Source organism: Epinephelus lanceolatus, chromosome 5 (genome assembly GCF_041903045.1).
Source record: "Epinephelus lanceolatus isolate andai-2023 chromosome 5, ASM4190304v1, whole genome shotgun sequence".
NCBI classification, from domain to species: domain Eukaryota; kingdom Metazoa; phylum Chordata; class Actinopteri; order Perciformes; family Serranidae; genus Epinephelus; species Epinephelus lanceolatus.
In genome coordinates this window covers 43,008,388-43,025,137 of record NC_135738.1, presented here as the reverse complement: position 1 = coordinate 43,025,137, position 16,750 = coordinate 43,008,388, and the positions used below count along the sequence as shown (strand labels likewise).

General features: G+C 39.1%; 1 protein-coding gene across 2 annotated transcripts in view; it reads left to right on the top strand.

Annotated features, from left to right (window-relative positions):
• The window catches only part of ppfibp2b (PPFIA binding protein 2b), a 148,088-nt gene that overhangs the window by 59,539 nt on the left and 71,799 nt on the right, over positions 1-16,750 (top strand). The window lies entirely within an intron of this gene.

Here is a 16,750-nt window from a genome sequence, read left to right as displayed (position 1 = left end):
CACAGAAACCTTGAAAAACATCTTTCTCTCTGGTCTCCTGCAGACAGAGGTGAGTTTATTCTTGCAACACATGCGCTTGTTTCAGGGGGAGAAAGGGGGTCATCAGGGGTTGGCTGCTGTTGCTGAGACATCACCACTACTCGCTTGGAGGCAGCTGGGCGCACTTTTGGCCCAACTCCAGAGATCGTTTATCTTGGGCGTGTTGAAACTGACAATAGAAACGCAAATCTGCACAACATGTTTGACTCAGGGTGGCCAGAAGTGCCCATGGAAAAGCTCTGATGGTGCGCCGATTGTGAGCACTCCTCAGAATATGCTTTCGGAAGTACCTAGAGGGTAAAGAGAAAACTGGATCATCAGCTAATGATTGTCAGTCAAAAAGTTACAAGCAAGTCTCCAGTCTCAACCTCAAGCAAGTTGCAAGTCGAGTTGTATAAAATTCTGATGATCTGGTCAAAAGATAGTAAGTAAGTAAGTAAGTAAATTTATTTATGTAGCACTTCTCGTCATAGTGCACACAAGATCTGCTAAGTCTTGTAAGGAGACAGGTGAGAAATTGTCAATAATTGACTGTTGTTTGGGAGGATCAGGAAGGGAGGTGGGGGAGGGTGTTATACTGGCCTTGACACTGGCAACTTTATTCACAAAATACATTAAAAAATTGCTACAGTCCTCATCAGAGGACACAGGTAGAGCAGGCGGTTGCGCACCAGTAATGCTACTTATAGTGTCAAAAATGACCCTGGGATTTCTCTTGTTGCCTTCTAGCTGACCTTTCACATTGTGTGACGTTATGTTACAAAACAAAACACAACTTCTCCACATCTAGAAAAATACAAATATTTAATACATAAAAGTCAAGTCCCTTTGAGTCATCTCTCTGAAGTCATGAATACCAAGTCGAAGAAAAGTCTAATCTTTTATCGTTAGTCAATCAAGTCCTCAAATTTGCTACTGACTCGTGTCAAGTCATGTTACTCAAGTCCCCCACCCCTTCTAATTATACACCAAGTCAGGTCTTGCAAAGTAGCAAAAATGATGGCTGTAAGTGTTTGCTACAGTGTTTCAGATGTAAATTGTGTTATTATTACCCAGTTTTCCTTTTTTTTTTTTTTTTTTAAAGTCATTTTATGCTTTTATTAGAGAGTTGACAGCTGAGAGATGGGGAGTGTCAGGCAAGAAATGTTCACAGCCTGACTAACTGGGGATCTTGTGGTTTGTGGATCAAAAAACCTAGGCCACCAGGGCTCCCCATCCAGCTTTAAATTTTGAGTCACAGTATACAATTTTAAAAGTATGGTTAAGCTTAGGGAACGGTTGTGGCTATGGCAAATACACTATGGTTAGGTTTAGGCAACATAAACACGTGGTTAATGTTGAGGAAAGATCTGAGTACAGTTAATAGAACTGTAGAGGTTAAGGTTCACAGCCCTGAAATGGAGCAACATTTGTTTCCAGAAACAATGTCCCTGTTACTATGATAATTCACCCTCTATCAACAGTTTCCAAAGGGACTGTTTCTTCAGTGGAAATTGTTCATATGGCCCGTGAATTTCAATAGCAGCTTAAAAACAGCCTGACAGATCATCAATGCAGCTCATATGTAAGGTTGGCTACACCATCTAGTCTTCATCCTGTCCACCTTCTCCCTCTTCCTGCTTGTCCCTGCTGACCTACAGGAACAACATCAAAGACACTCATGCTCTGCAATTAGTCTGCACCCTGTGGGCTTCTGTCCAGGGGATATTCCATAGTCAAACACACACGCACACTCACAGATACACACATGTAAACACAGGAAGCATCCTAAGTGTATTATTGGCAGGAAGTTGTGATACCCTGTGACTGCTGCTCATTACCACTGACCCAGAGACAGTAACATGTCCTCAGATGATGTTCCTGTGGACCTTACAGAGTTGACCATTTTAAGTTTTCCTAAACCTAGGCAGATAATGTGTGTGTTTGCCTGTTTGGGACAGGAAAAGACAGGAGTGTTTAGCATCTTTATACAGATACCAGATACCCTCTCATAACAGAAGAATGAGCAGCCGGTAACAACATGGCACAATCCACATCCAGAGCTGTGTATTTTTGGACGGAAGAGGAGACCAGTTCATGTTATGTCAGCTGAAAGAGTTAAATATTTTAAGATAAATGGATGGGAACAAAACATGGACTGGCGACCTGTTCAAAAAGGTGACGGAATAGCTGAACGATGACTGATTGTTTGGTCTGTGATATAATAGATCAACCGGAAAAAGGTCCAACACTAACAAGCTGAAAGGGGCATATATATATATATATATATAATTTTATATACATTATATATATATTGTAAAACATTTCATGGGCAATGTGGTGTGGCTTTTTATTCTCTCCTTGATGTCTCTAGATTTTAAGCTTTGAATCGATTTTAATTCGATTTCTAACTGTACCTGAATTGGCCCATATTGGATCTTGGTTAAGGAGTCCACAAAGATGTCAGCTCACCACCTTGGTTTTAAGTGACTCTATCAATAGAGTATCAATATAATATGTAGTTGTTTGTGAGGTGCCACTGTCTGTGACAGCCAAGAGAGCCACTGAGATTTTTAGAAATTAACCAAGGGCTAACCTCTGGGGCTGAAAAATGAAGTCAACACTAAAGTGCCAAAAACTGCAGTTCCTCAAATGGCCACTTAAGACTCATTTCAATAGTTATTTTCATCCAAAGAGCCCCACCTTAAAATACCAAACTTTACAGCAGAAATAAACATGGTAATAGCCTGGTAAAAGGCATTTTTTTATGTCATCTGTAGGGGGATGGGATTTTTATAAAACTCACCTATATACCTTATTTTAGTGCTTAAAGTTGGACATAATTAAGGCTGGGGCCTTAAGTGACAGGCTGTCTGCCAGGCGTCACCCCAGTCCAAGTGGTAATATGTCTAATCCAGCCCTTGCTCCTCCACAGCTTCACCCTCTCATCCAAATATGGTCACCTTTGGCCCAAAATGCCATATTCTAGGCTTCAAAATGGGAGTCCATAAACCAATAGGCCATGTTACAGTGGTTACGTCCACTATTTTTGTCAAGTCTGTTGGCTCAAATGATACCTGTAAACAGCAGTATGAACTTTAAAAAACTGACTTTGTCCACCTGTGCAGCACACTCAAGAGATCTGTCAGTTACACCTATGTGTCTGGTCCTGTCCCCTCCTGTGGCCCCCAGTAGTAGGCGGTTCAGCAGGCGATTGTCACTGCACACCTGGCTCTCATCAGCTTGCATCGTACATGTTGTCTTTTAAACTGATGATGATGGCATCCATCCAAACTGGTTGTGCACAAAACTACTATCCAAAAACGTATCGTACTGTATTGCCCACCCATATAACTCCCAGCCCAGACACTGCTATTTACAGTAGGTCAACCAGTTGCCTCAGACTTTTGAACGCCTCCACCAACATAAGTACAACATTAAAACAGTAGCAACAGCTCCATCTTGCCATCTCCAACTCTTAGAACTGCCCAGTGCTCCCCGTGTTGGCTGTCTCCCATTTCTACAATCTCAGTCACTTGTAACAACATGCCCTCCTGCCCCAAAAGGCCATGATGGTGGTGGTAGGGGGGGCTTACATTTACAATGTACATCACTTCATTGGGATATTCACTTATCTGCCCTCAATTCTGAATACAACACACACAAAAAAGTGGCCTTCTGAACACAAGGTCACTTTGTAACAAAGTATTAAAATTAATGATCTGAGGTCTCATTATAAACATTGCAGGATGAGGCCAGAAAGTGGCGTGTGCCATTTCCCACTCAAAAGATGTGATCTTTACTTGATGGGAGAAAATTTGACCCATGCTTACTAACATTTTGGAGATGGGAAATTGATGATGCAGATGGTCAGGTGGAAGCCTGATTGTAGAAATTTGCGAACCCTGTGCGAGAGACAGTACTGTAGCTGTTTAATAGAATAAATGTAATAATTGTTAAAGAAGCACATTCTAAAGGTCATATCTTTGACTTTGTACTTTCTTCTGGTTTCTGCTCAGAGAACTTAGATTTAGTAGATGTTTTTGTGTCAGACCACAGAGTTCAAATACTTGCTTCTTTTTCTTCCTTTTTAAAACCTCACCCCATGCACTGTCTCATCATTACCAATGACTCTGCAGCCAAATTCAGTGACACTTTTTCCAATTGTTTTATTTCCAATCCAACACTTTCACAAAATCCAGATGCATTATTAACTTCTTTCCACAGTCACTGTCTTCCCATTCTAGAGGACATTGCTCCAATGAAAATCAGAAAGCTAAAATCACACTCCCTCCCCCAGATGCATGACATACATTCGATCCCTGAGACGAGCAGAAAATTGGAAGACAAATTAATTATTAGTTATTTAGAATACTCTCAGAGAATGTATGGCAAAGTCCTAGAAAACAGTAAAAGAGGCAATATCCAAAAATAATCATAAGCCCAAGGTCTTGTTTAAGGTTGTCAGATCTGATGTTAATGGACCATCCTGTACAGATCTTGAACCTGGTAATTGGACACGGAAATTCACTTCTCATGTTATTGGAAAGATAGACAGCGTTCTGTTTCAAATTTCCGCGGATCCACGAAATCCTCCCTCCTTTTACAATTTTCCCTCACACAACTTCAAACTACAGTATCAGCATCTCAGCATTAGATAAATTAATGTGTTTGCAACCTTGTTAAAGGTAACTCTGATATTTTTCAACCTGGACTCTAGTAATGATTAAAAAAATAAATAAATAAAGAGGGCAACCTCTGTAGGGATCCTTTCCATAATGTTGTCAGACACTTAAAACAATAATCTGAGCCTGTCAGTGACAAAAACAAGCACTTTTAGTGGACGTACATAGGCCTGTCACGATAATATTGCGTAGTATTGTACTTTTAAGACCATTTTTATTGTTGTTGTAATTTTGCTGTTTTTAGACCATTTTTTAAACGTATATAATGATAATAAAGGCATTATGATGCAAGTACACCCTTTTAAAGAGAAATAAACATTTATTTAACAAGAATATTTAGGAATGCAAAAAAGAAAATTTAAATATCCGAAATAACACGTAAAAATACCTAAATAAATAAATAAAGACCTTTATAAATACAAAAAAATAGACTCTCAGTCCCTGTTAATAAAAAGTGCACTGTAATAGAAAAAAAATCAAACAACCAAAAACGATAAAATGGACTCTCAGTCTCTTGTCAAAAATTGCACTTGAAAAAAAAAACAAAAACAATATATAAATAAATATAACTAAATAAATTCTGTGGCATTTGGTTTAGGAACAAGTTCCATGTCTTTCTCTTACGCTCAATCGCACTGTGTGTGTGTGTGTGTGTGTGTGTGTGTGTGTGTGTGTAGCCCATAGCCCCGCCTCCCCCACAGAGACAAAGACACTCAATGACGAGAGCTTTCCCTCCATTCATTACACTAATGAACCAACTCACCTATGCACGGCAGTGAATGCTCTTGTCGTCCAGAAAACAAACACGCATGAATATGGCAATTAATCGTGGCCGGAAAAGTTATTGTCTCCCTTTAAATTTACCGTGCAATTAACCGACTTATTGCATATCGCGACAGGCCTACATGTACATTGACAGTCCTCTGTTGCCCACAGGGATTACATTGCAGCCTGCTTCATCGCCGCCGGCTGCAGTGATGTCTCTCTCAGTACTGGATTAGTTTAAAAAACATTGTTGTTCCTGTCACTTAGACACAAAAACATGAGAAAATAGGGCTCAGGTTGAAAATACCAGAGTTACCCTTTAAGAAAAGTTCTGTATTTAACGTTTCTTGTTATGTAAGTACCATGTTATTTGACCCATCAACAGTTATCCTTTTATAGTCCTTCATACTGCAAAACTTACACACCCTGCTCTGTACAGTATGCACTATATTATGTACATATGTGCATGAGTTTTACACATATACAGTTGATACACTTGTAGGCATGCACAGTCCATTAGCTCATAAATTTTGGGTGTTGTGGACATTACATTCACACTGCCATAAATTTACCCTCATGGACATGACCAGATGATGAAATGTACCTACAGAGACCCTTGCAGTGAGAGAGAGTGGGAGGTAGAGAGATGGAGGAAAAGAGAGAGAGAGTCTCACTTGTGCCAACAGTGTTTTGCAGTCTCCCATCACTGTGACTGTAACACTATTAAAAGAGAACACAAGGAAGGGGGGGGGGGCCTGGCATGGTTTAGGTTTGTGTCGACATTACAGCCTGTTGCTGCTTTGTTCGCGTGTCTGACATCAGATGCTGCTGTTCAAGTGTGTATATGTGTGTGTGTGTGTGTGTGTGTGTGTGTGTGAGAGAGAGAGAGAGAGAGAGAGAGAGAGAGAGACATGGGCCAAGACTCAGACACAAACAGATGACAGAGAAAGAAGAAAAATGGCAACCCCTCCCACCACCCCCGTCCTTTCTGGGTTCGCCCATTTGGCTGTCAGACGGACCTTAGCAGGGAGAGAGGAAGGAAAATGAGACAGAGTGTAGGGGAAAGAGAGAAGTGACCGGAGGTAAAGGAGGAGAAGAGAAGGAAAAAAAACATGCAACAACTCCAACCAGAACAGAGATAGAGGGGAGGGTGAGGAGGAGGCAGCGAGTGTCTGATGAAAGGAGAGATAAGTTGGAAAGTGAGGGAGCATAAAGTGTGAAGGAAGGAGGGGATGAGAGAGAAGAGATACAAAGGAAAGAGAGAAGTACTGTAGGAGGAGGGGGGACAAAATGGGGGGAGTTGTCCCGCTCAGAAGGCAGAGATCGTAAAACGCCCTCCTCCACAGCTGTGAACATCGCAGTCACACATGCACAAACACACACACATTCACATTGCTCACATGCTACAGCTGTCTGCTAAATCAAGACTCCGCTTTTACTTTGTCCCGTCTGTGGGCTGTGCTTACACACATACACACTCACACGCACACACAGTATGATAGAGTCGGACAGAAACACAGAGGAAGCAGGCAGGGCAGCAATGGGCTGGGAGCATGGAGACTCCCATTGACTTCTACAGACACTTCTCCTGGCTCAAAAAGGTGACGTTTCATTTGACTTTTTTCATCTTCCATTTGTCTTTTTTTTCACCTATTTTCATGTCTTTCCTTGGAACACATTCCTTCTGTTAGATTAATGCCTTGAAGGAGTTTCCTGTAATTTCTTTGGAAACGAAAGGAGAGCAAAAGGGGGAAGCTCCTCTGTCCCTGAGAGAGCTATCGCTCCAGCTCTGATGCATGTTATTGTCCTGTTTTTGTTGTCTTATTTCCCAGCGACAGTCTTTCTGAGGTCATTTCCCTGAGCTGCATCTCAACTTGTTTTGGTGTTGTTAGGGTGCGAGTGTGTGTGGAGGCATGCTTCACAAGGTTGTGTTATCAGATTAAAGCATTATCCATCAGCTGACTGCTGTTAACAAAGCAGTGTCTGATACTGCAGGATTCAATCAGAGAGAGACTTTGCCATGAGGGATGATGTTTTTAGGAATGAGAGTCTTGAGTTTTGTGTTGTCTAGGAGCCACATAAGCCGATTACTGTTGATCTTAATTGGTGCCTTGCCAAGACTGTCATGTTGTCAGATGCTTTTACATTGGGATTGAACTATTTAGCTTTAAGAATCTAAAATCTATGCGAATTTATTTTTCATTTCTATTTTTGTTAGCATCAGTGACCTTTAAAGTAACCCTCACAAATCTGTCAAAGGGATACTTTAAAACCACTGTTCAACCTACTCAAGCAGGTCTAACACAGACAAGACTGGGAAAAAAGGAATCATTTATCATGCACTGATTTAATTCTTCTGAATCTGACACTTAAATAATGTTGTTTTCCTAGAGAGCACCATCTTTGTAGTGTTCATATCAACTTGATGCTTCTCTGCGTGACTGAGAGCAAAAAACTGCTTAACTATTGTGCAAATCTGTTAAAATTACTGCAGGTGGCACTCTTTGTCTCTTTAATTGGCTTCTTCAATATGCAGTATGTAAGAAACTGCACATTTTAAAACTTATTATACTTGACTTTAGTCATATCATACTGTATTCTGGGCACTTTTCCATCTGTTTCTTCTCTGATATCTAATCAATCAAGCCTGCAAAGCAGATATCAGCACATTCTACTCTAGTTCTGATTCAATTTACTGACAGAGCAGATAGAGTGAAGTTGATTAAGACATGTTTGAATCTGAACTCGTCATCAAATCACTGTTTCCTGATCATTGTCAATATGTAAGATATTTTTTGCCATGTGATACATGTGAAATGCACCCCTGTGTGTGTGTGTGTGTGTGTGTGTGTGTGTGTGTGTGTGTGTGTATGTGTGCGCGCACACAAATATTTTTTTGCTACTTAAGGCATTTTTATATATAGCCAGAGCTAGAGGCAATATCTGTCAGTGTGTACGACTGTTATTTAAAGAAATTTCCTCAAGGCATTTTTTGAGATACCGTGTTCACAAGTATGGGATGTATGGACATCCATATGTTATGTTTTCTGGTTGTCCGTCTGTCCCATTCTCATGAACACAATATCTTAAGAACACCTAAAGGGAAATTCTACAAATATGTACTTCTGCGTGGACTGAGTGATGAACTGATTAGATTTTGGTGGTCCAAGGTCAAGGTCACAGTGACCTTGCTTCCGTCTCTCACTGAGGAAAACGTTATCTCAAGAACACCTTGAGGGAAATTCTCCAAATTTGACTCAAATGTTGATAACGATAATCTGATTAGATTTTTGTGGTCAAAGGTCAAGGTCACTGTGACCTCACCATAACTCAAGAATTCATACATTTATCATACAAATGTTGACATTTTATATCCAAAAAAGTCAAAGGTCAGCTTCACTGTGACATCATAAGGTTCTGCATAAAACACCTTTTTTGGCCATTATTCAGCTTCATATCTCAGGAACAGAAGGGAAACATTTAGTCAGATACTGAATTGGTGACTCTAATCTTGAAACTGTGCTGATTGTATAGATCATCTGTGCAGCAGGGGGAGATGTGTGAAGTATCCATGTGTTAGAATTTGTAACATCTTTACAGCAACGTGTGTAGCATGTAAACTGTCATGGCTACATTAGTCTGGACAGACATGAACATAAACTGTAACTACGACTTGACTGTTTTGTAGAGTCATACAACCGCAAGGCGGTATTTTAGTTTTGTCTAGTTTTGCTGTATGATTCGGTTGAAGTTAATATTGCAGTGTTGTTAAAAATATGTTCCATTATTAATATGCATCACAATGTAGCAAATGAATGCTACATCACGGGGAAAAAAACCACTGTTCACTTCAATTAATTAATTAATTTATTTATTGTTAAATATTTTAATTTCCAAGTTAAATTTTATATTTTGGAATATACTCCCAACTAGATGTCCTACTAGACAAATCCAAAGACACCAAACTTGTTCTTTATCTCTTCAGGAAAATGTTATGATTTACAGTGTGTGTGTTATTTCCTGTCAAAGAGAAGGCCCAGTTATTGCTGTAACATGCCACAACAACCAGCACCCACTGCACCTCTGTAGAAACTACCATGTTTATCCTGTGGTTTTACACTCTGTAGTAGTAAAAAGCAGTTTTTATGTGTTTTCATCACTGTGTGCAGCATGATTAAACATGTTTAGAGCATGCTTAACACTATCCAGAAAAACATATTTCAGTGTGAATGTAGATCTGCAGATGCAGTGAATGAAAATTGATCCTGAACGCCACCAACTCACCTTCAAATTCACTCTTCATACTCACTGGGATTGTTGATTTTCAGGCTGCGCAGACATGCAGTTTGAATTGGAGCAGCTTTTAAATTAGATTTAGAGACACAGTGGTGTGTGTAGAGAGACTACCTCAGCTAATGTGTTACACACGCTTCAGGAAATAATCACATTCACACGTACCAATACAATGAATAGCAACATGGAATTTACGGAAATGTAGTTTGACCAGTGTTTTAGTCCAAGATAGAAGAGTGAGGTTTTGGATGCAGAGAAAGTGTATGACTATAGACAATAGTGTCCTAAAAGAGTGACCACACTTTAAAATGGGCCAGATGGTAAAAGTTAAAGTTAAAACAGGCTTTTGTGGCAGCTCCGGCTGTATTTACAGTAAAGTGACCACTATATGGAGCTTTTTTTGTGAATCATTAAAAGTAGGTGCTGTCCTGGATGTTGTCATGCATTCTTAAGCACTGGAATCATATACAGCACTGTATGTCATGAGGAGTCCCACCCGCTCCTGGCCAGTGCTTTTATTGTATAAACTCAGAACAGTGCACAGCTTTCGAGAGACCCACAAATCTCTTTGTGCAGATGGCTTCACTTAAACAATGAATTGTTACCATAGAGATGTATACCTTCATCTGCTGTCACTTCTCTTTCATACAACCTTTAAACGGAAAGTTGGATCTTTCGAAGTGGGGTTGTATGAGGAACTTGTCCATACACAGTAGATGTCAGTCAGAAGTTTGGAGAAGCAGACAGGAGTATGGCTTCAGAAGCTACGCAATGTGCTGTTGTGGACAAGGGCGGCAGCAAAATGTATTTTAGCTTCTTAAATAATCCCTACCTGAAACTATGAAGAACAGTTTAAATTTATGGTATATTGAGAGTAATTTCACCACGTAACCTTTCTGTCAGATACCGATTTCTGAAGGGGAAGGCATTTGTGGCTTCAGTTCCCCACTCCTCAAAGCCACCAGACTCCACTGACAAAAAACAGTAATTTTAGCATGGCAAACACGGGAGCTGCCGGTCTACCACTGCATCGATGAGTTAGTTTGTGTTACTGTGTGACTTTGGTAAATAAGGACTAACTCTTTCAAACAACAAAGTCACACAATAACACAAACAGACTAACTGATCAAAGCAGCGGAAGACCAGCAGCTCCTTTGCTCAGGGATGTTAAATTACTGTTTTTCTCAATGGTCTGGCATTGAAGAGAGCAATGTAACAGCTTCAGTTCCCCGTAGGAAATTGTTGTGTGACAGTTAGGTAAAACAGTGAAAATATACTAAATGTAACATACACTTAAATAAACCACACACATAAACCGATAATGATAATAGTGATAATAAGCTTTATTTATATAGCACTTTTCATACAAGAAATGCAGCACAAAGTGCTTTACAATAAGGACATTATAAGCCCTAAGTGCTTCTCATGAAAATAGACATAATGAACATAAAACACTTAAAATCATAAAAAAAAAATCACAAGACGAAATAAATTATAAGTCATAAAATCATGACATCATAAAATCATAGAATTGTAAAACCATAAATCATAAAATCCTGTAAGATCCAACATTTAAAAGGAGTTTCAGCAGTGTGAAGCGTAAAAAGGAAGATTTTCAGACCTGTATCAAGAAAGTCAGAGCTAGTTAAAGGCTGAAGAGAACAGATACTTTTTTAGCTTTCTTTCAAGAATATATCATGAGCTAGCCTCCCTGAAATCATTAGGTGGTGTGTTCCATAGCTTTGGTGAGTGACTGACAAAGGCTGCATCCCTGATCTTGCAGCTGTTGCTGGGACCCTCCAATAAACCAGCAGCAGATGATTGCAGTGTTCTTAGAGGGAGTTAGCAATGTAGCTTGGTCCCAGCCCATGTAGGGCTTTGTATATAAGGGGGAGGAGCTTAAAATCAATTCTAAATGTAACAGGAAGTCAGTGCAGAGCAGCTAAGACTGGCCTAATGTGGTCTTTCCTCTTGTTTCTGGTTAATAGCTGAGCTGCAGTTTTAAATGAGCTGAAGTCTGTCAGTGGTGTTTTTTTGAGGAGGCTATGAGAAATGCGTTACAGTAAAGTGGGCTTGAAATAAAAGCATGAATCATTTTCTCTGCATCTTTTTTATTTAGAAATGGTCGTACCTTAGCTATGTTTGTGAGGTGGAAAAATTACGCTTTCTTTGATATTGATCTTTTTTTATTTTAATTTATATCAATATATTTGATATTGATCTTTTTTCAGGTGGCTTATACATGTTTTGTTGCCACTCCGTCCACAGCACTGCATTGATAAGCATCCATGTTAGTGCTCCAGCCTGCTTCTCCAAACTGGGGGCATGTATAGATAAGTACCCTATACAGCCACCTTTAAACAAAACAAAAACAAAAAAACTATCCCTTTAATATTTGCTGTGCTACAGGAAATGTACCTGTTGAATCAAAATGAACTTCATGTTGTTAAAGTGAATTGTATTTCCATCAGTCATGGAAAATTGCCCACAAAAGTGATAATGTGAAGAGCCTAACTCTGCCCCTGAATCCTTGTTCTCTCTCTCTCTGTCTCCTTCCTTCCATACCAACACAATCCAGCAGGCGATGACAGACAGATAGTAACAGACTGGCCTGGTTTCCTTTATCAGCCCCTTTAAGTGCTCTGTCACCCCCCTGCTACTCTGCAGGCTGATGGGAATATCTGTGATTACAGTACATTTCAAATACTTCCTGACTTCTCCCACTGGAGTGACAAACCGAAAGTCGTACTGTAACAGTATCTCCAACCTAACTATTGGGAGTTCAGAGAGACTTTCAGACACATTGCTATTTGCTGTATACCTTTGGTTACAGATAATTACAGATACTTTATTTCTTCCCATCCCCCCTTTCAGCTTGCTTGTGTCTGTGTTTAGTTTACAGTATGTTAATAGGTTTAATGCGTCCATATGGTCCGTGTCAGGTGGTCCAGTCTGTATTCATCCTCTGATCTCACTGACCTCAGATGCAGACAGATCATCAAGGATTAATGTTGAAGTTTTTCTCTTTGTTCTTAGACAGTCATAGAGGTGTATAGTTAATTATCAGTATGTTTTTAATTGTGCTCAGGCTAAGAGCTAAAGATGTGTTTTCTCATCTGTGCTCTATGCCTTTTCTTTTGATACAATACGTTCATAAATGTTATCAGGGTGCTATCTATTGCTCTCCTTGTTTTTGATTAGTAATGATGGTGGTCTTGAGCTTAAAGCTTGTTTTACAGTTTCTACAGTTACTGTTCTGTGGGTAGTATCAGATAAGAGTTTCAGTTAAAAGCCAAAAATACAGATGTTTACATTCTTCTATCCGAATCTGGGTCATCGTCATGATGGCAGGAAGGGACACTTACGAGCAGTTACATCCACACTGAGGACATATTTTAGGTTACACACTTTGTATTCTTTTCTGGACCGTCAAACTATTGTAGGCAGTTTGTTTTGGCCAGAGTTTAGACAGCTGAGCCAGCAAAGGTGGATTGCAGACATTAATAAATCTTTTACACATTAAAATATGGTTTCCTATTAAAAAGTAACAGTTGAGGTGAACAGTAGCTGCCTTTTCACACCAGCTTTATTGTTACTACTCTGTGGTTTGTCTTAAAATCTGTGTCATAATATCAAGGCAAGTAATAAACAGACTCAAATAAATAACTGTTATTATGCTTTAGGCAAAATTGCAGCTATATTATTAATAATAATGTTAATTATAATAATAATAACAATAATAATAATAATAAGGCCATTGCCTGGTTTTGTTTTTTCAAAATACAACATAAAAAGTAGGCCAGCCTACATGTTGGATCATTGTTGGACTTTAAGTCGATAAAAACAAGTAAAAAAAAAAAAAAAAAAAAAAAAGGTGCATACATAAAACACACCAAACCACTTGAAAAAATGATTTTAATTAACAGTAACAATATAAACATCAATCCTATGGAATAGAAACATCCACAACTTACTGTAAAATTTCAGTTAGTAGCCCGGACTATTATTTGCTTAAATCACTGAACTCAACAGGCTTATATTAGGGACAGGGACAGGGACAGGCCTTTAATCCCTTTTATACAAAACTGTTGCTCAGCAAAAATGGCAGATGCGGTCAAATTGTTCATTTGAACCAGTAAGAATATTACTTGTATAAAAATTAGACTTTGAACAACATATCGATTATGTGTTGTTATGACACTTGTTTCACAGGACTCTTACGGACTAAAGTAATATGAATAACTTACAGTCGACCAATCAACAAACACACATATTCTGACTTTATGACAGCATCAGAGGAAGGGAGTCACTCTTGTTTTTTTGTCATGTCAGTAAATCTGAATGATTTACAGTCTTCTCTGGTGCTCATGGTTTCAGTAAAATGAACTGAACTGAGCTAACATTTAAACATTTATATTTGTATGTGCAACCTAAACCACTAACTAATGTTAGCTCCAGTGGGTAGCCAACAATCTGGTTTCATACATCCAAAGAACTTCAATAAGAACTGCTTGGCAACCAGACCAGGTGTCAAATTGGAACAGGCCATATATGTCAAAATGTGTAGTCACACATGGCTAGTAAAAGGGACTGGGCGTTTAATTGAGACTAGGCTTTTAATTGAAGTTTTCCGTTAGTTAAATGGAAAGACAAGTATTGCCGTCCATTTCAGCCAAGACTGGAGAAATGCCTACTCAGTTAGTAGATGTAGGGACTGGTTAAGGACTGGTTACACAGATGACGCTGTAACTGTCTTCTCTCAAAGACATCGCATCTGTAGAGTCCATGACTTGCTTTAGCGCTGCATTAACAGATTCTAGAACTCTGAAATCCTGCTACATCAGAATTAAATGTTTGCTTCAATACCATCCTAATGACTGAGGCTTGCTCCTGCTCAGTACCCTAACTGGTAGCACAATCTTAGATCTTTTTCTTACAAATGCAGCATACAGCCTCACCCAAATCTGCTAGCTGCCCATTAGTAAGTGATATAAACTTACGTACTGTGTACAGTTACATAATGTCCATAAGGTCACATAACTCTATTGACTTGTGGTTCAAATGGGACATGAACAGCAGTCTCCTGGTTGAAAGTCCATGTTTGTATGACCCATCCATCACCCCTCCTGCCCGCCTTATGCAGACTTTCTTGCTTTTTAAATGTAATTTCTGTGTCCACCAAGACAAAAGATCTTCACTGACTTTGCATTAGCATTGTTTTCATGTTGCCAGCGCGTAAATTTAACACATTGTGAGCCCACCACCTCTTAACCCCTTAAGGGTTCATGTCCATTTCATATATAAATGAGACCGGGCTTATAGTTTTGTAGAGCTACAATATCACGTTCCCAGTTTGCTTATAAGACAGTTGCAATCAGTCTTAATTAATGTAGTTCTAATGAAACAGAGGATTTATGAGCAAATTTTATATGAAGGCACTGTTGAGCTTTTCCTCTGCTCTGAAGCTGAGAGAAGCAGAAACATTATCTTATCAGGTCCCGACTTCATAGTAGGATAATAATGTTTTCCTCCCTCTCAATTTCCCAGCAGCAGCAGCGGCAGGCTGAGGAGTCCAGGAGTCAGCAACCCTGGACACACACACTCAAAGACAGGATAATCTGACTCTTTGGAGAGAAATGGAAACTGTACAGACTACATCATTGAAGCCTCACAGCATTTTAAATAGTTCTGCTTGATTTTCATTTTTTATTTCCTGACTTGTGGAACACGTAATTCTGCCATAACCTTAATAGCTAGTGACAAAACTGGCGACAGAGCTTCTGACCAAAAGGAAAGATTTCTCTCACAGTATTTGCATGAATACATATTGCAAAGCATTTTTGTTTGTTGACAGAGACTGACACAGCTTTTTCTCCCACTTAGCTGTGTGACTGCTAAAGAAATAACCATATCTGTTTATTTCAGACATGTTTTGTTAGCCTCAGAGTGGTCAGGGATGGGAACGATATGGTCCTCTGATAATCATAACCACAAGCTTCAGAAAAAATGTCGCTATTTAGCGTTGTGCTATTTCAGGATGAATGGGAGTCTGTTGATCTTTCAGTTCTTTGTGCATAGACCAGTCCTGTACACAAAGAGTGTATCAGTGGATCAGCATACCATTAATAATGTGCAACATAAACCTATATTACTCTCACTCTTATCCTGTTACAGTATATTCACTTTATCTTCCATAGTATGTGTAATTCATTACGTGGCACACTTGTCAGTTATGCTTTTTTCACAGTAGACACCGGTCCCTATATAAAGTTTTGACATTGTAATGTTTTACATGTTTAATTTTTAAGATGAAATAGAAATTACTGTGGTGGTTTTGACACTGTTTATCAGAAAAATACCTTTTAATGTTTGAGTGAAAACAGATCTACAAATAGACGTATACATTTTCATTCCCTTTATTGGGTCACCTAAGGCCTAGTCTACATAGACACAGGTATTGTAAATAGGGCTTTTCCCTGCTCGTTATTTTTTTCTTTTCTCTTTTTTAAATCTGTTCACATAAAGCACTGTAAAAAAAATCTTAAACCAAATGAAATCTCAAACATACAATTGAAGTGCTGTCAAAGGCATGCCAAACCAAGAGGTGGTGATGTAACCATATCCCTCAAGCCAAGAAGAAGATGTTGGTTAAACAGAAGCCTGAAAAGTAGTTACTACTGGAAGGCTAAGTGGAGAGTGACCTCTAGCACATTCTGATGACACTGCATGACAGAATTGAGGAAGAATAACTGTTTGTCCATGTGTAAACATGCAAAAGTTTCTGTTAGCGAGGATAGACTCAGCACTAGTTTGGTCACATCCACCATTGCATGAAATGTAGTCTAATTTATGACACCTCACGAAAGAAATAAGGGCATACACTCTGACGTTTCAAGCCAAAAACTCAAAAATTAGTTTCTAAAAATGTTCACCCAGGATGAGACAGATCCATTTTCAGTGATCTAAAATGCAGTTTGCATATGGACGAA